The 19,356-nt window shown below is 40.4% G+C and overlaps 1 pseudogene; it reads left to right on the top strand.

Annotated features, from left to right (window-relative positions):
* LOC100341253 (zinc finger protein 42 homolog) overlaps positions 1-19,356 on the top strand; it is a 100,406-nt pseudogene that overhangs the window by 41,858 nt on the left and 39,192 nt on the right.

Here is a 19,356-nt window from a genome sequence, read left to right as displayed (position 1 = left end):
CACATTAGAAACTAATGTAGAAGTCAAATAAAAACCCAAAGGATAATTTTATATAACTGTCAATATAAAATATAGTCTTTTATTGTAAGCCACACATATAAAACTCAATTTGTTATTGGAACATATTTAAAATATTCTAAAGAATTTGCTGTTCAAGAGACAGCTACTATAAATCTTTTTGTATGTAAAGAAACTTTTTAGCAAAGCAAATGGCCATAATTTATTTTTCAAAGATATTCAGAGATGGGTGTTTGCCACAGTGATTAAGACACAGCTTGGGGGGCCAGCGCTATGGCAGGTTAAAGCCCTGGCCTGAAGTGCTGGCATCCCATATGGGCACTGGTTCTAGTCCGGGGTGCTCCTCTTCTGATCTAGCTGTCTGTTATGGCCTGGGAAAGCAGTAGATGATGGCCCAATTCCTTGGGCCCCTGCACCCACGTGGGGGACTTGGAAGAAGCTACTGGCTCCTAGCTTTGGATCGGCACAGCTCCAGCCGTTGTGGCCAGCTGGAGAATGAACCAGCGGATGGAAGACATCTCTCTTTGTCTCTACCTCTTTCTGTAACTCTGTCTTTAAAATAAATTTATTAATTAATAAAATAATAAAATAATACATAGCTTGGGACACCTGCACCCCATGGAGAGTACCTGGTTTGAGTTCTAGCTATTCCATTTCTGATCCAGCTTCGGGGGTCTCAAAGTGAGTTCTGGGAGGGAATTCCAACCTGGCTCAACTTTGGTTGTTGTGAATTTGAGGAGTGAACCAGCAGGTGGAATATCTCTTTCTATCCATCTCTCTCTTTCTTTCTGTGTGTGTGTGTGTCCCTCTGCTTTTCAAATAAAATTTTCAAAAATTAATTAAAAAAATTTAAAGCATTTTCACATCATTCAACTAAGTCAAAACAACTTAAATCTGAATTGAGTTACTTGTAATTTTACTATAAAATCAACAAAGTAAAAAATATGCATGTTTGGTTAAGATGTGATTTTTTCATATCTGGTAAGATATGATTAGAAAATATCAGATTTGTATACATTGTAGTTTAAGTCTAAATCCCATTGAAATTACCATTGCTGCCCTCCATAAAAAGTCACCTCATATCCTTTCCTAAAAATAATAAATTAAAAACTTCAACAACCACCATTACTGAAGTAGAAATTCCCAAAACAAGAAACTATTAGTGTCCCCAAAGTGTGGATGATTCTCTAAGACCATGACAAATCATTCTTTCTGATCTATTTTTCCCTATGTAGGTGCTTTTATGTTTGTTATAATGTAAAAGATTATGAAACAAGAGACTAAATTATATACCAAAACTGATAGACAGATTTCTATCAACTCAATTAATACTCCAGTACACTATAATACCTGTACTGAGTAAAAATCATATGAGCATATTTTACAATCCTTCATTTCTCGAAATGTCCTTATGTAAGGCAGAAATTCACATGACACAGCACTCAATAAATGTTAGTTAGTCATAGCAATAATTCCAATAGTATCTGTACCACCATCATCAAAATAATTATGAATAGTACTGGAACCATAGGAGTCTAGTCAAGTACAGCTTCCTTTTCCTCCTAGGTATTTTGTAGACTCTCTTTTTCATTCCACATATGACAAGCTATAGTTCCCCAAATCTCTTAAACCACGAGGAAAAAGAAGACCTCAACCTTTCTCTGGAAAAGTACAGTGAAAAATGCTCATTTTCCCTGTAAAATGATATGAGTGGTACTGTCTCCTTTATGGGGTGGTTGTGAAAACTACATAAGTGATAATGCACCCATGTAACACACATGCGGAGTAAGCACTCCACAAATGTTTGCTGGTTTTAGACATTACTCATGAGAAGAAAGAAAAGCAAAGTCCCCAAATCCTTGCCTATTCAAGCTGTTTTTTAAAAATGATTCATCTTCAGACTTTAACTACTATTGGAACAAGATCTAATAATTTGTGTAACAAGTGATTCTGATTTCAATTATCATGCCACAGTCTTGTTTCTTACCCATCCATTCATGAAGAAAATGTAGCCTCTGTTTGTCTGCTTTTCACCCTTGCTTTCTTGCCTCTTAAACTGCAATAATGGGTAACTTTTTGTGTATGTTACTTCCCTGAAGACAAAGTTTAACTCTTTTATAAACGTATGAAGCCTCAGTTCTAGCCTTACCATCTAACTTCAGATTGTATTCTCAACACATCATCAACATATACCACGAACAAGCTTTTATTGAATGTCCTGGGCATTTTGAAAGATGCGCTCTTGAATCCTCACCACTGCACTGTAATGTACTGCTTCTGGCATTTTTACATAGATGGACATAGATGCAGGGAAGTTAGGGGTTTTCTTCAAGTCACGCAGGAGAAACGGATGGGATCCCCAAGGCCACAGCCCACATGGCCTCTGCTCTAACACCTTCCATGACAGACAAAGCACAGGCAGCACGGTTAGCTCCTTTATGGGGTCTCAGAATCTTCCTGAGGCTGAAGTCCCTTACCAACCACTTCCCAGATGCTCACTTTGAAAAGGAAACTGACAGAAATGGTTACACTCAGGATTCCCGTCTCCAGAAGCTGTGACTGAGACAGGTGCTACAGGGCAGTTCTTCCTGAAGGTGAAGTGTGCGGAGTCGACACTTCAGTGGTTCTACAGCTGCTGGAGGAGCAGCTCTCATCCCCTACAACCAGTAGACAAAGACATAAAAAGCCAAGAGACACAAGCTCTCTGCCTCCACATAACCTATTTTCTTGTCTTGGGAACCTTCATGCCCATCCAAGCCTTCAAGTTTGACTCTCTTCTTACAATAGCATTGTTACTGAATGCTGACTCTGTGTCCTTCATTGAGCTAAGTATTTTACATTCATTTTTTAGTAGTAGTGAACTTTCACAATGTCTCAATAATACTATCCCTGTTTTTCCAATAAAGAATCGACGCATGTTAAAAAAAAATGTTCTTAAGTTCACATTTCTAATAAAGGGACGAGCCTCCATTCAATTCCACATCATTTGACTGCTAGGTTGTACTGAATATAAATTATTACCTATTGCTTTTATTACCATTTGCCATTAAAAAAAAATCATGTGAGCTTTGAACAAGATACCCTACTTGCTTTCAGCTGCAGGGCTACCGAAGGCCATCTAAAAAGTTGTCTGTAAAAAGAAGCAGCTGTCACATGCTTCGGACAGGCTAGAGGTCTGCTTGCAAGGCACTGCTTAGCCCTTTAGTTTTGACAGACCAAGTTCCACTAAATAAAACCTTCACTGTGTGTGTGTGTGCATGTGTGTGTGTGTGTGGAAGTGATTAGTCATTTAATACTGGAAGCTCTACCTGGAACACATTTCTTAATACATTTTTTTCACATGCATGATGTCTTTCCACAATTTATTGCCACATTTTATTAAACTCTTGTTACCTAGCGTGTAATTGGAATCATCACTGATACATGAAACACGAGTATACAAATCTGAAACGGAGTGGAGGCAGGTCAAAGAAATAACAGCAAAGCTAAATTTTAAAATGGGGGGAAAGACACAGACTGTGATGCTATGAATTGCTGAACCCTGGGGCAATTGCTCCCAGAAAAATCACCTTTTACTCTGCACCCACACAAACTTGACCCCCTGCGAATAAGAAACAATGGGACAAAACATTAAACGTAGACCGAAGCTGAACACAGATGAATTGAGCACAATGCATGCCTTTACACATGTGGACTCTTCCAAAATAGAAATTTTACTAGAGTTAAATAGAAATTCAGCTTCGCTTCCTACTTGATAATGTTAGTCTAGTTTTGCTCAGTGTCCTGAGACCTTACTTCACGATCTCCAGGTTGGTTGTTTGCTCTGAAAAGTAAGTGTGTCTGTCATCATTCCTGTCTAAGTATTTGGGGCAGTGTAAGTCCCCCTCCAAAACAAATGTTTTAAGAATGAAAGAGGAGATAATAGTAGAGCTAGCAGTGGGATTAACAAAGTCTATTAAATGAAAGCACTAGGAAACTTGTTAGGATCCCATGGAACCTTTCACAAGCAGATTATGTCCTCAGCTGTTTTTATGAAATAACCACGTCTTGTAGTCTCAACATTTCAGAATACTTTTCTAAATCTGGCGTCTCCTCTTTCATCTCAAGATGACAGCCGTACTTTCAACTCTGAGCATTCTGTCTATTTCTAGGTATGTTTAAGGGCCTCACTGGAAATTTCACAGTGATATATTGTCAACTCTAGACAGAAAATATTATTTATTTTGAGAAACAAGTAAAGAACAACAAAAACATGAAAAAAGAAAACGAGTAATCTTCTTACAAACCGTGTCATAATCAGGCATTCCATTCCTATTTCCTGAGAATCATGTTTATTATCATCATTGACATCATAATTCTTAATCATCACCCATTGCTTAAGCATGGCTACCTGAGTGTATATTCTTATTGCCAATTGCCATCTGGGAATATATGAAGATGCAAAATTGAAATTTAAACTTTCTGCATCTAAAAAATTAGTTTATTGGAGAAATATATGAAATGTGGAAATTGCAAATAAAAAGTTTTAAAGTATCCTTAATTCCATCTCCACCAATAATCACTGCTGTTTTGTTACAAAAAGGTGCAGTAACACCACGTGTAAGGTAAACAATGAAGTCCCTTTCTTTCATTTTTCCAAAGCATGCCCACAGCTGGGGACAATGCAGTCAACAATACTTCCTGGGCAGGCCACTGTGCTTCAAGAAAGTCCTGGATGCTTAGGTCATAGTGCTGACCTGAGAAACAGAGCCTCTCCTCAAGAAACAAAACATTCTTCTAATGTGGGAAAAGGCGCATAAGCAAGTTAAATAAGACAAGTGTTATGAAGAAGGTGAAGTAGGGTAAACAGGAAGTACTCCTGGAAGCCTCAGTGGGGGCAGATCTGAAGGCCTCTCTGAAGATGGGACTGCTGAGTTTAGACTAAGTCTCAGGAAAGAGTAATCAAAGCAAAGGGAACATCTCCAAGGTCAGGCCCTAAGGTGGGGATGCTTCTAAAATGTGGTGAATTAGAGACACCAGTGGAGGAAAATAAAGCTGAGGAGTCAGAGATGCGCAGTGTAGATTATGTTCCGGCTGCCATGGGAAGACTAAAGGGTTTCCAGCAGGGCAATGAAGAAGTCTGACTTAGGGTTTAGGAGTTCTCCACTGTAAGGTGATGGAAGATGATGGGCTCGAGGAGGAAAAGAGGTGATGCAGAGGCCGGCCAGGAGACCGCCACAGCTGTCCAAGCAGGAGGTGACGGTGGCCTGAAGCAAGTCTGGAGCAGTGGAGATTTGCCACTGCTAGAGGCAGACATTACCCCAAGGAGAGGACTTGCTGCCACATCAGATGTGAGGAGTGCAGACAGGAAAGAATCGATTCCCAGCCAGTGCCTGCTGACAGGTGGCCTGCTCCATTAGATGTCCTTCTCACATATGGCCCATTATAACGTGTGTGATTATTTTCTAATACCTCAAACACTGATCACAACAGCCACCATCTACTTTGCATCCAGTGCTTTAAATTATCTCAGCACTCAGCAACCTTGCAAGACAGACATGTGCTATTATGAGACCCACTTTATATGTAAGGAAACGGAAGTAGATGTTCAGTAGTTTATTTAAATTCACCCAGATAATAAGTGGTTAAAGTAGAGAGAAATCACACCCAGGCCTATGCGATGCTAAAATCCTGTACTGAGTCACTATGGAGTACATGTGACAAATGTGCCCACGCTTTTTCAACCAATTCCCCTTGTTACACATTTAGTTTGTTTTCAGGTCATTCATGCTAAAAATAATGCTACCGTGAGCATTATTATGCATACGGTGTAGACTTTTCATGATTATCTATTTAATGTAAATTCCTTGAAGCTACATTGGTACAATACAATTATGGAAATTTTTAGGGCTTTTGATACACATACACAAATTGGTATACTCTCCAATTTTACCAATTTTAAAGTCTTACCAGGAGTGAATACAAGCAGTTTATACATCATCATTCCTTTCATAATCATTTGTCTTAAATCTCTGTGTTGGGTCTTGATTGTTATCACACATCTGGAAAAAGGCAGGGCTCGATGTGAACTCAAGCAGGCAGACACCAGACACTTGTTCTCAATCAACACATCACACACTATCCTTATTCTTTAATATAATATGCAATGACTGAGTTAGAGACCTAACTAAAACTTTTTAAGACATGTAATCCACCACCACTTTTTGAAGTCAGATTTTCACAATTGATCTGAAATATGTGAAGTTACTAGTAATAATAATAACAATAATTATTCTTAGTACATTATCCATTTAATTTATGTCAGATGCTACACAAAACAGGTTCACAGAAGCTACAAATTAATAAGCACTATAATCCTATATTTTACTGAAGTAAGTTTGTCTCTATATGCATAAATGAAAATTTACATTAGTTGTAGCAGGCTAGTTGCCGTAAAACGTCAAAATATTAATGGATTAGCATAGTAGATGATTACATCAAATTCAAAATACTTTTGTTGATTGCCTGATGATTTTCCTCCACGCAGGAGTTCAGGAATCCAGGATTTCCATGCTGAGATTCTTCACCATGTGCTTACAAAATGTCAGTGCTGATCTGCCCCCAAACTAGCAAAAGGGAGAGAACCAGTGGCCGGCGCCACGGCTCAATAGGCTAATTCTCCGCCTGCGGCGCCAGCACACCGGGTTCTAGTCCTGGTCGGGGTAACGGATTCTGTCCCAGTTGCCCCTCTTCCAGGCCAGCTCTCTGCTGTGGCCAGGGAGTGCAGTGGAGGATGGCCCAAGTGCTTGGGCTCTGCACCCCATGGGAGACCAGGAGAAGCACCTGGCTCCTGCCTTCAGATAGGCGCGGTGCAGGGCACCCGCCGCAGCAGCCATTGGAGGGTGAACCAACGGCAAAAGAAGACTTTTCTCTCTGTCTCTCTCTCTCTCACTGTCCACTCTGCCTCTCTGCCTGTCAAAAAAAAAAAAAAAAAAGAAAAGAAAAGAAAAGAAAAGAAAGGAGAGAACCAGAGAGAGCCCCACACTGCCATGGGAAGTTTTACTGTGGGAGATGGTGAATTCCCTTGACAATAATTCAAGCATGTGGCCTCATCTAACTGCAGGATAGGATGGGAAATATAATACATTTTTGTGCCTAGAAAGGAGGAAATTCATCCTTGTATTCCTTGAAACAAACCTTGAACAGTCTATTACAGGGCTTGTTATCTTTTCTGATGATCTGTGTATACTCAGGCCAGATCTGCACTGATTAATCCAGTAGCATGAATCCCTTACATTATTATTCTTCCTCAAAATTATAGTGGCTGTTCTGATAAATTTATAATCCCTTTCTCATAAAAGCCAAGCTATAACAGTAGATATGTGAATGCCTATAAACAGTATAAAAATTCTTTAACCCCATGTGTAACCAAACACTTTATTAAATTTCTCAAATAAGTAGTAATTCAAAATGAAAACAAAAGTGGTAAGAGTGTGATAAAACAGATACTCTGATACTTGCTGTTGATGACGTACATTAGTATAAACTTTCTGTATGGTAGAGGCCGGGAGGGGTGGGGCAGGAAGAAGGCTGGGATGGGGAACTATGACAAAAGTTATGAGGTCTATAGTTACTTTTATTCTTGCCTCTTTAATTATGAAAACATTTTTAAAAATCTGATATTTTTCTCTCAGTATTACTCTGGGAAAATCTCAGATTTAATGCTGTGTTCTCTCCGCCGATAATCTGTAAAGCATCCATTAACTACAATTTTAGGGGCTATTTAAAAGAATATTTAAATGACAAAATATTGGCAAATCAGAAATTTTGTTTTATTGTGGTTTAAAGACTATGATCTATTTAAATTGTTTTGGAGAATTTCATAAGGCTTTTTTTGTTATCCATCATGTGATTGGTTTTATAAATATTCCATGAGTCACCTTGAAAAGAAGGTGAAATATTTTCCATACTTACCACACAAAATCAGATGTACATGCAGATGTATATACTAAATCAATTTTATATAGTTAGTAATCCCTTTAGTGACTAATTTTCAAATTTAACTGATCAAATAGGGGTGTATCTAAGGCTGAGCATCCCTAATCAGAAAATCTGAAATTTGAAATGCTTCAAAATCTGAAACTGCTTTAGTTCCAACGTGATGCCACCAACGGAAAATTCCACACCTTGAAACTCTGTCTCCTGCACATTCAGGCTACATGTACAAGATGTATATGTGTATATAAAATATACGTGAATTTCATGTTTACATTTGGGCCCCATCCCCAAGACATATATATATGTGCAAATATTCCTAAACCCAAAAATATCCAAAATCCAAAACATTTTTGATCCTAAGTATTTCAGATAAGGGATAATCACCTTGCCTGATAATTACTCCTTGTATTTTGATAACTTTTGCCTTTGAGTTACATATTTTAACCATTTTTATAAATGCTATATTTTGGCCTCTATTGATGTGGTTGTAATGCTTACTGTAAGTCAGTTCATTTGCAACTTTTTAATTCTTACACTTCTTATTTTGGTTCATTTCTCATCTAACAAGATATATTTTGAGTAACTCCACAAAGGATAAGTGAAATATATTTGACTATATGCAAATCTTTCTATTTGTGTTACTTTGACAACCTGACAACAATGTAACTAGATATAAATTTCTTTGGCCACAAATTTCTCTCCTCAACATTATGTAAACATTGTGCCATTATGTTCAGGTAATTTATGTTAGAAAGACCATGGCCTGCCTGAATTTTCTCCCATTGCAGGTAAATTTTTTTGGCCTAAACTCTTGGAAGACTCTTTTATTGAATGATTTTTATTAGGGAGGTCATGATCAGTTTGCATTTGCAAAACTAGAGAAAAAAAGGTAGAGTTAGCAGTTGTTTGCCAAATCTAAAGCAGAAATGTACTGTGGAAGTAGAGAAATTTAAAATGCCCTCTACTGTCACCATGGGACCTTAGGGAAAAAGTAAATCTGTCATTTAGGGTGTACAGAAAACAACAAAAACAACAAAATTAACTAAGCATGCTTTTCCTCTGTCTAAGCTCAGATATTACATGAAGCCCATTTCCAGAAGTACTGTGCCCATAACTTTAACCTTCAATTCTGTCTCTTCAGATTTCTTGTAGCAAAGACTCCACACATTTCCCATTGTTCCATTGTTTTTCACTAACAAGTAAATTGGATAAAGAGCAATTTTGCCCTTTGTGTTCTGTTGCAATTTCCCACCACATGGGCTCCTGAGCTGTTCCATCCACTTCTCAAGAGTTATCTTATTTTTGTTCCTCAAGATTTCATTGTTTTCTTTAAGGCAGATCACAATCGTGTGGCTGAATAGCTCAGGTCACAGAGACGTCTACATCCACTTTGCATTGGTGGTTAGCTCTGCCAAAACTTTTCAATGTGACTCTGGCTCCAGCTGATTTATTTTTAGTCTGTATGTTCAAAATTGGAAAATTTCTATATAAAATTGTTCATCTTACCACTCCTCTACAGCCATCCATTAGGGAAGATAATCAATACAGCCTCAAAGGAGATTGAAGAGAACTTTCAGAGCATTGTTGCCATATTACTTTTCCTTCATTACTTTTCGTAAATGCAAATTTCTTTTTTCCATTACTTCCTAACTGTAATTAAATATATGAATACTGCATACTATGAGCTAAGAGTCAAGGAGCTGAACAATTTTACATGAGGTAAGTCTAGCATTACAACGTGCTGATAAGAAGACATATGCAGGCTGTCCTGAAAGACTTTACTAGAATTAGCAGTAGTTAGATTACAAGATTCATTTCTGTAAAAACTGGAATTTGTCTTTTTCTGAACTGATTCTGCAGTTCTGTTCCTGAAGTACATAATAAATCGTGAAACCTGCCAAGCGGTCACTCCACCCCTGTGGACTTCTTCATTGTCAGCCAGTCCTAATAGAACTTGCATGGAGAGAAGTAACCACCCACTCTTTCCAAGGTGCTTTTCTAGGCATGTTGAATGAGACAACTGTTAGCTTTAACATTTGAAAAACCAGGAGACAGGGGCAGGCATTTGGTACAAGGGTTAAATCATCACTTGGGATGCCTGCATACCCTATCAGAATGCGAGCCTACACTTAGGACTTCCGCTTGCTGCTGAGGCTCACCCTGGGAGGCAGCAGGTGATGGCTCCAGTACTTCTGTCCCTGTCACTCAGGTGGAACACCTGGATAAGAGAGAAGGTTCCTGGCTTCATCCTGGCCCATCTTGACTGTTGCAGGCATCTGGGTACTCAATTAGCTAGTGGAACCTCTTTCCTCTCTCTCTCTCTCTCTCTCTCTCTCTCTCTCTGTTTCTTTCTCTAGCTCTTTCTTCACTCCCTTGCCACTTCCAATTAAAAACAAAACTGTTGCAGGCATCTGGGTACTCAATTAGCTAGTGGAACCTCTTTCCTCTCTCTCTCTCTCTCTCTCTCTCTCTGTTTCTTTCTCTAGCTCTTTCTTCACTCCCTTGCCACTTCCAATTAAAAACAAATTAATAAATAAATGTTTAAAAACATGAGTTTTAGATGAATTTCTTTTCCTTTCCTGGTTCTATATTTTCTCATAGTGTACATGTAAATAATTCCACTACTTCAAATAACATGTGCTGAGGGTCAGGGGGTTAAAAAATTCCATTTGGGCAAAGAACTGAAGGTGAGAGAGTAAGCTGGGAAGCCTCTGCAGGAGAGGCACCCTGGGCAAATGGCATGGAAAGTAGAAAGGCACAGACCTGGGAGAAGACTCAGCTGGTCTAACAAATAGCAGAAGAGCCAGTCTGGCAGGAGCAGAGTTCGTACAGAAGAAAAAAAGGGGGGTGATATCAGAGAAGAACGGGGGCCAGAATGTGTAGAGCTCTGTAGTTATCTAAGGAATTTAACTCTCAATAAAATGGGAAGTTGAGCAGAAGAATGATCAGCGTTAGATCAGAAAAACAGAAACCACTCTAGGTATTTCAGGCAAGAAGGGATTTATACAAATGAATTAAGCACAATAAAATAATTGGTAAGGTTAGAGTAACGAAGATCAGAGAAAGCTGCTGCCAACTTGTTCTCAGGTTCATAACTAAATTTCAGAGAGTCAAGAGGTTCTGGGAATTTCAGAGGGAGCTGCAAAAATTCCAGCATTAAAGCAGGTGATTCTAAAAACCTCCCTGAGACCACTACAAAAGCTTTTATCTGTCAAAATCCATATCTCTCTGCCACGCTAGAGAAGCAGTAGCATGGCTTCTGCTTGTATTCCACCTTCCAAATGCCTAGAAAAAAGTGAAAACCATGCATAGTTTTCCATAATAGACATTTTTTAAGACCCCCCCCCCATATTGAATGTGAGCAGGGCAAAAAATGAGCAATCAATGAGGATGGCAAAATTTTTGAATCAGAAGTGGGATGTAGATGGGTGGTTCTCAAATGTAAGCTTGTAAAATCACCCTGAGGCCTTCTTCAAATCGAAATTGCAGTGTCTCGCCCCACCAGTTTCTGATTTATTGGTCTGGGCAGGGGCTGAGGATTTGCTTTCTAGAGTTCCCAGATCATGCTGATGCTGCCGGGCCAAGGCCCACACTCTGAGAGTCAATATTTTTAAAAGTTTGTGAGCATCAAGACTTCCTATAGACTCTTTTAAAGAGTTATTTATTTATTTGAAAGTCAGAGTTACACAAAGAGAGGAGAGGCAGAGAGAGAGAGAGAGAGAGAGAGAGGTCTTCCATCTGCTGGTTCACTCCTCACTTGGCAACAATGGCCGGAGCTGTGCCGATTCAAACCCAGGAGCCAGGAGCTTCTTCAGGGTCTCCCATGGGGGTGCAGGGGCCCAAGCATTTGGGCCATCTTCTACTGCCTTCCCAGGCCTTGGCAGAGAGTGGGATGGGAAGTGGAGTAGCCAGGACTCGAACCGGTGCCCATATGGGATGCCAGAACTGTAGGCGGCAGCTTTATCTGCTATGTCACAGTGCCAGCCCCATCCTATAGACTTTAAAAAATGTGAAAGATAAAAAGAATCTAACAAAATTGTTTTATTTTGTTTTTAGTAGGATGGAAATATAACAAGTGTGGTGTTGCCTCGAATATAAAAGATACTAACATTGATTTCTCAATCTTCTAAATGTGAGCCTTTATGTTTCAAATGCATCAGAAATGGATAATTGACTCTACTGCTATTTACCCTGAGAAATAAGGCTTGATAGTGTTTCAGAATTTTTATATTTTCTCTTCCATCAATGGTAAATATGAAACATTTAGAAAAATTCCAAGTTTTCAATTAGTAATAGCACAATGGATAATACAAAATACAGAAGGTATAGTTATACTTTTGTATTTTATATAACTGAATTCACAGAAAAATCACTGGTAGACATGAACATTTATCCTTTAGAGATGAGGAGACTTTTTTAAAACTTTAATGTCCAACATGCTGTATTTTAATTTTTAATATTTATTTATTTATTTATTTGGAAGGAGAGATACAGAGAGAGAAGGAGAGAGAGAGAGAAAATCTTCCACCCGCTCATTCACTCCCCAAATGGCTACAATGGCCAGGGCTGGACCTGGCCAAAATCAGGAGCCAGGAGCTTGTTCTGGGTCTCCCACATGGGTGCAGGAGCCCAAATACTTGGGCTGTCTTCCTCTGCTTTCCCAGGTGCATTAGCAGGGAGCTGGATCAGAAGTGGAGCACCCAGGACTCAGACTGGCACCTATATAGGATGCAGACTCTGCGGATGGAGGCTTAAACTTCTATACCACAGTGCCAACCCCAGAAAATGATTTTAAAGATTTAAATAATGGGTCTGAACTCATAAAGTTGGTAAGTCTTAGACCCTTAATTCACACACGTCAGGCTGATTTTAAGGGAATGAATTTATCCAATGTTTCCCAGTTGACCTGGTAATAAAATCATCTGGACTGCTTGTAAAACACAGAATCCTAAGCTTAGCCTGAAGTTAGAGAACTAGAATTTCCAAGGAAGGGTGCTGGAAATCTGTAATGTTTAAAGAGAAACCCAGGTGATACTTGACACAGACAAGTTTGGGAAAACCACAGCACTTCCTGTCTAGAAAGCCTGGACAGATGAGTGCAGACGCGGAGAAGGCAAGCTATGGAAACTTTCACATTTTATCTCATTCTGAGAGCACTAATCTTTAAAAGGTAATTAATATATATTTATTTATAGTTCCACAAAATTTATTCTTTTCCAACAGTTTTTAGTTATTGCTAGACATTTCTGAAATCAAAATTATAACCTTCCCAATTTTCTTTAAACCATTTTTATTAAATTTTATTTTTATCACATTGTTCAGGAAATAGAAATGTTTTGATACCAGAAGAGTTCATATCATAAATCTCATAGATGGATTTAAATTTAAAGAAGAATGTATTTGGTGTTCAAGGAAGGAAAATATATCAATGAAAGTAATCATATCTTTCAGTGCAGCTCATGGAATTTTTGCATTAACATTGAGCAAATATTGTTACCAAAATTATAACATAAAAGGAGCACGTTCCCCACAATGTTGGAAGAGTAGACTGATCAAAAAGAAACTCTTGGTTTACAGAGAAAAGCAAATCTTTCAACTCCAAATTTACATTTTTCTTTTCTGGAAAAGAAAATCATGTTCAGACTAAAAAGGATACAATTAATATCAGTAAGCTCAGGCAGTATGAAAAAAAAATTTGAAATGATGTTCCAATATTCTAAGTAAGTTAAAGTCACTTGTTTTAAAGAAAATACATTTCTGAAATCGGAAGGGAAATGTATTGGCGGTGATGTTTGTTGCTGGGAAAGATTCCAGGATATTTAAGGTATATGAGGAGACTTTAAGAAGTTCTTGGAAAAATAGGATTAACACAAAAGTTCATTTTGATGCAAAAAGCTTTTGAAACCTAGAGATAATGCCAGTTCAATTTTCAAATAGGTAAGGAGAGAAACAGAAGTGCAGTCTGCACAAACCATGCACCAGTGAACTTGATGTTAATTCCTGAGCAAGTTTCAAGTAAAAATCATAACAGGATAAACAACAGATAAACAAGTCACTAGGGCACAGGATTGGCTTTCTCATTTAAGTGAAAGTAACTTTTTAATCTCACAGACAGAATTAGTAGCCTGTGAAATCATAAAAGTATGGTAAAAATAGCCTATCTGAACATAATCAGAATTTTTGACAAATTCTCTCATTAGTCTTCATGGAAAAGATAAAGAAATATTCACTGAATGAAGTGATCATTATGGTTATATAAATTATCAAATTAGTAGTATTTTTACATAATCATATATCATGGATAAAAATATAAATGACATGTTCATCAAATTTACAGCAGACACAAAGCAAAAGAAAATGAAAAATATTGATGCCAGAATCAACATCTAAATAGAACCAGATAGTTAAGGTGAAGGTCTCTAACTGAAAAATGTAAAATTTAAACACCACAAATATCAAGGTCTTCATTTGGATCAGAAAGGGTTCCTTCAAAGAGACGGAACCACAATGAATGACAAGGAATAACGGATTTACAAATACCAAATTGGGGACTATAGCACAGCAGATAATGAGAAAGAAAAACCATGGGTAAAGAGGGGGAGAATGAGGACAGAGTTTGTGTCTGTGGATTGGCTGCCCTTTGCAACCTCTATGACTTGTATGGACAATCTGTAGTAGAAGTTGGTCCCCCTCGCCTTGGAGCTGCCCCTGTGTCTGGCCCAAAATGAGGTGAAATTGAGAGAGGAGATGGCCCAGCGGAAACCAGCAACATTGTAAACATGTAGGTGACACAGTGAGTCTGAGGATCAGCTGCAGTGTGTCGAAGCTGCAATGGTGCCCTCATCCTTGCTGCATAGCACAAGGGCTGCCTTTTCACTCAGCCTTTCAGTCTCACACAATTCTAAACATATAGCTCAGGGAGCTCTGGGAAATGCAAGTCCAACTCCATTCATTTGCCACTGTGCAGTCATCACTGTCCAACACTTCTCAACTTGGCACTCAAACACACCTGCTTTAACATTTCTGACCTCTAAATTCATAGCAAAAGTGTGCTTCCACCCACTGTGACAGAGCAATCCCTCACACAACTGAAAACATGCAAACTCTCTCACACACACACAAAAAAATGCAGAAACATCTCTGTCCACCTTTGAGTGACATCTTTTCTTTTTCCAACTGAATGTTCCATTTGAACATTCTGCAAATTAAATGTGAAATATAAGGTTAACTACTATTAATATAATTCATGTTTAATGGGATGGGATGGGAGAGAGAGGAAAAAATAATTGCTTAATAAACACCCTAATATATTCATCTCTACATAAAGAAACAGTACCCAAAATAGTGTCCATGAATTCTGTGGGGAGCAGCTCGGACTAGACTGTTACTGGAATTAGGACTTATTCTATGCATCTGCTCTCCCACAATATGGCGCTGGGAGAGAAGTAAACAGCTTCCGCACAGCTGCCTCCAGTTCAACCAATTAACTGTAGGACTTGCTCCTGATTGGAGAGCAGCGTACTCAGCCGAGTTGGGATTGGCGGAGGAGGACTATAAAGGAGGAGAGAAACGGCATGCACCGGGAACATCTATGGGGAACATCTAAGGGAACCCGTGCAGCCCCCAGAGAGCCGGCCGGCGGTGTGCCGCTCCCCTGCGGAAGTGGGGAATGCGGCCAGGGGGAACTGCCCTTCCACGGAGGTGGAAGGGATAGTAGCCAACCCGGGAAGAACCAGCAGCAAACCCGGGGAGGGCCGAGCAGACGAAAGAACAGCGCAGGGTCCTGTGTCGTTCCTCCACGAAGACGGGGAGCGACATAATGGTGCCGTGACTCGGATAGGAAACCTAGAACGGATAGCAAACTTAGGAGGGAAGAAACGGGAAGAACTGGGAAAATACCGGAGAGAGAGACTAGCAAACAGCCTAGGGAAAAGCCGGACGAAAAGGGTGCCGGAAGAAGCTATTGAAAGCCTAGGCATAGATTCGGATACGGACTACGGGGGGAAGCTGGGAGAAATCTCTAAGGTCGAAAGCAAAAGTGAAAGCTAGAACAAACAGACTCGGACGCGGACTGTGGGGAGAGGCCAGGAGAAATGAGGGAGGAGTATTGTTGGAAGAAAACTTAAGGAAACATACCGGGTAGAGAAAAATGTTAGGGAAATTGAAGCCGCGGGGGGCAGGCCGAGGCGGAAACGAAAGCCACTTTGGGGTTCTCAAGTTAGCCCGGGAATAGGGGGCGAAAAGTTGAAACTAGAAGCTGAGACGTAAGCCAGGTTGGGATCCGTCTGATTAGCCCGGGGAGCAAAGGACGGGAAGCCAAACCGTGGGGCGGAGACGTACGCTGGGTTGAATTCGCCAGGCTAGCCCGGGGAACTTAGATTGAATCCTAGTGGCGGAGACGCAAGCTACGCTGTGTTACTCGCGGAAGCCGCCGCGTGCAGAGAGAGCACGGGGCGTGAATAGATAGGGAACGGGGCTGGCGTAGGCTGTGGTTCAGACGCGAAAGGGTTAAGCGTGGAGACCGCGGAGCGCGCAAAGCCGAGCCGCGCAAAGCCGGGAAGCTGCGCAGATGAGAGAGGCGCGCGGGCTGAAGCGGCGCAGAGCCGGGAACCCGCCGGCGGGGCGAGGTGCTGGGAAGCTGCGGGGATAAGAGAAACAGAAGTTTGGAAGTGAAGTAAAAGAGAAATGGGAATGCTGGAAGATAGAAGTGAAATGGGAGAGGTAGGAATGCCCGGAGATAGAGAAATAGAGAAAAATAAGGCCTCCCCTCAACATGCCAATTAGAAGGCTTGGATTCGGTCTGCCTAATCAAGTGAGGCGATGAGCACCTGCGGGCAGCTAGCAGCTTATGCGCCGCAGGTCACCGAAGACAGGCACGAATTAACATCAGTAAGGCTTCCCCACAATACCGCAATTAGAAGGTTTGGATTCGGTCTGCCTGATTTAAGGCGGTAAGCGCCAGCAAAGCTCGACCAGAGTATGAGCTGCAGGTCACCGAAGATAGGCACGAACCAACACTAATAAGTCTCCCCCACAATAAGGCAATGAGAAGGCTTGGATTCGGTTTGCCTGATAGGTCTTGTAAGTCCCCTGCGGGCAGAGCAGAGCATGCGCTGCAGGGCACCGAACACAGGCACGCATCAGCGCCTAAAAACCTCCTCACAATGGCGAAGAGAGGACCCGGATTCGGTTTTCCTGATTGATAGGACTTGTAAGAGCCTGTGGCAACTCTAGCAAGTACAGCAGAGTGTGTGCTGCGGGACACCGAAGACAGGCGCGTATCAACGCCAAAAAAATAAAAAGAAAGGGGGATCTGTGGGGAGCAGCTCGGACTAGACTGTTACTGGAATTAGGACTTATTCTATGCATCTGCTCTCCCACAATATGGCGCTGGGAGAGAAGTAAACAGCTTCCGCACAGCTGCCTCCAGTTCAACCAATTAACTGTAGGACTTGCTCCTGATTGGAGAGCAGCGTACTCAGCCGAGTTGGGATTGGCGGAGGAGGACTATAAAGGAGGAGAGAAACGGCATGCACCGGGAACATCTATGGGGAACATCTAAGGGAACCCGTGCAGCCCCCAGAGAGCCGGCCGGCGGTGTGCCGCTCCCCTGCGGAAGTGGGGAATGCGGCCAGGGGGAACTGCCCTTCCACGGAGGTGGAAGGGATAGTAGCCAACCCGGGAAGAACCAGCAGCAAACCCGGGGAGGGCCGAGCAGACGAAAGAACAGCGCAGGGTCCTGTGTCGTTCCTCCACGAAGACGGGGAGCGACAAATTCTTGCCAATTTCACTCATACAAATGGATCCTGCTTACATTATTAAGTTGTAATATTTATTTGAGTTACAATTACTTGTTTGTGAAACTAATTCCTCCCACTAGATTGGGAACTTCCTCATTCCAGAAAGTACATACTGTCCAGGGTTCCATCCACAGCAACTAATAAAGTCTAATATATTCTTCATATACATCTAATGAACTCTACATTTCCATAATTTTATCATTAATTATGATATTCTTACAGTATTTCTGAATAAATAAAACAGTGTTGGCATACAGCTTTTAGATATTTGATGATCATAAGACAGAGAATATGAGAGGGAAAGGCTAGGATAATGAAAATTTGAGGATAGAGACATTGAGTTACCCATGTTCTACTACTTGATTTGCCCTATGTACCCAACCAGCTAGAAAGCATCTATTTCCAAGAGACAATGGAGTCCAGAGGGAGGAGGGGAAAAACAAACATACAAAAAACACTCCGAAGCAGACTACTAAAGCTCTAGCCACAGCTCCTGATTTAATTCATTGAATGACCCTGGAAAATTTACCTAACCTCTCTGGTGTTCAGAGTCATCTATATAAATGAAAAACTGAGTGAGAGAATATGTCAAATCCATTCCAAGTATAATTTTATTATATCTACTGCAGTCTGTTTTTCAACATTTCTATTCTGAAATTTTCTACTAAAAGAGCCTTACTGCAAATTGATCAAAACATTATCGTTCAAGCCACTGGAAGTCATTAGCACTCATGATGATTAGAATAAATGTTTTGGCTTGATTACCAAATTATTAGTCAGTTTAGAAGTAAGATGTAGATGGTTTTAAATTCTATTGAATCCAAATAGGTCCTGATGTATCCTATCCCAACATAGGACAAACTTTTACAGCACAAGTGAGAGCTGTGGGGATTGTAGGAGTCATGGCTGTGACAAGCAGACTTTAGGTGACCCGGGGGGTATCTTAAAGCTCTAAAGAGAAACACTGATCTTTGTGCGGGGTTGCAACATGATCTCTGGCCCTATATTTGCTGAAGGATATGTAAATAGGTGATAAAGAGGGCAGGAATGGAGACCAGCCCAGAACTGAATGCCAAAAGATAAAGCCAGAAAGAGCCAGGAACGTGGAGTTCCTATTATGTATCAGGTTTTGTTCTGACTTTTACAGAGATCCAACAATCTGATTAAGTCAGAAGTGTGATCCCATTTATAGATGAATAAATAGAAGCCAAAGAACTTGCTTAGTACAGTGACCACCATTTTTATCAAAGAAGTAACTAACTAACTGTTCAATTTCAGACCCATCAGAATGAAGAAAAAAATAACAAGCCTTGGTAGGGAATCCTTGGGACACTTCTCTCTCTCCCAGGGACCTAGTGTGCTCCCAGAAAGAGCCTCCTAAGGATGAGATTTTCTTCTGTTGGTCATCGGGCTGTCTCCTAAAATAGTGATAGCCTCTAAGCGTTAGGTATAAACATGGCTGATGCAATTTGACAACATAACACTAGTTTCAGCTTTCAATAAAATGAAAGATATGATTGTCACCTAGAATCACTTTTAAGGATAAAAAGTCCATTTGCCT

This window comes from Oryctolagus cuniculus, chromosome 6 (assembly GCF_964237555.1).
Source record: "Oryctolagus cuniculus chromosome 6, mOryCun1.1, whole genome shotgun sequence".
In the NCBI taxonomy this organism is placed as follows: Eukaryota; Metazoa; Chordata; class Mammalia; order Lagomorpha; family Leporidae; genus Oryctolagus; species Oryctolagus cuniculus.
Note: the sequence above shows the minus strand (reverse complement) of the source record. Positions and strands in the feature narration are given on the sequence as shown.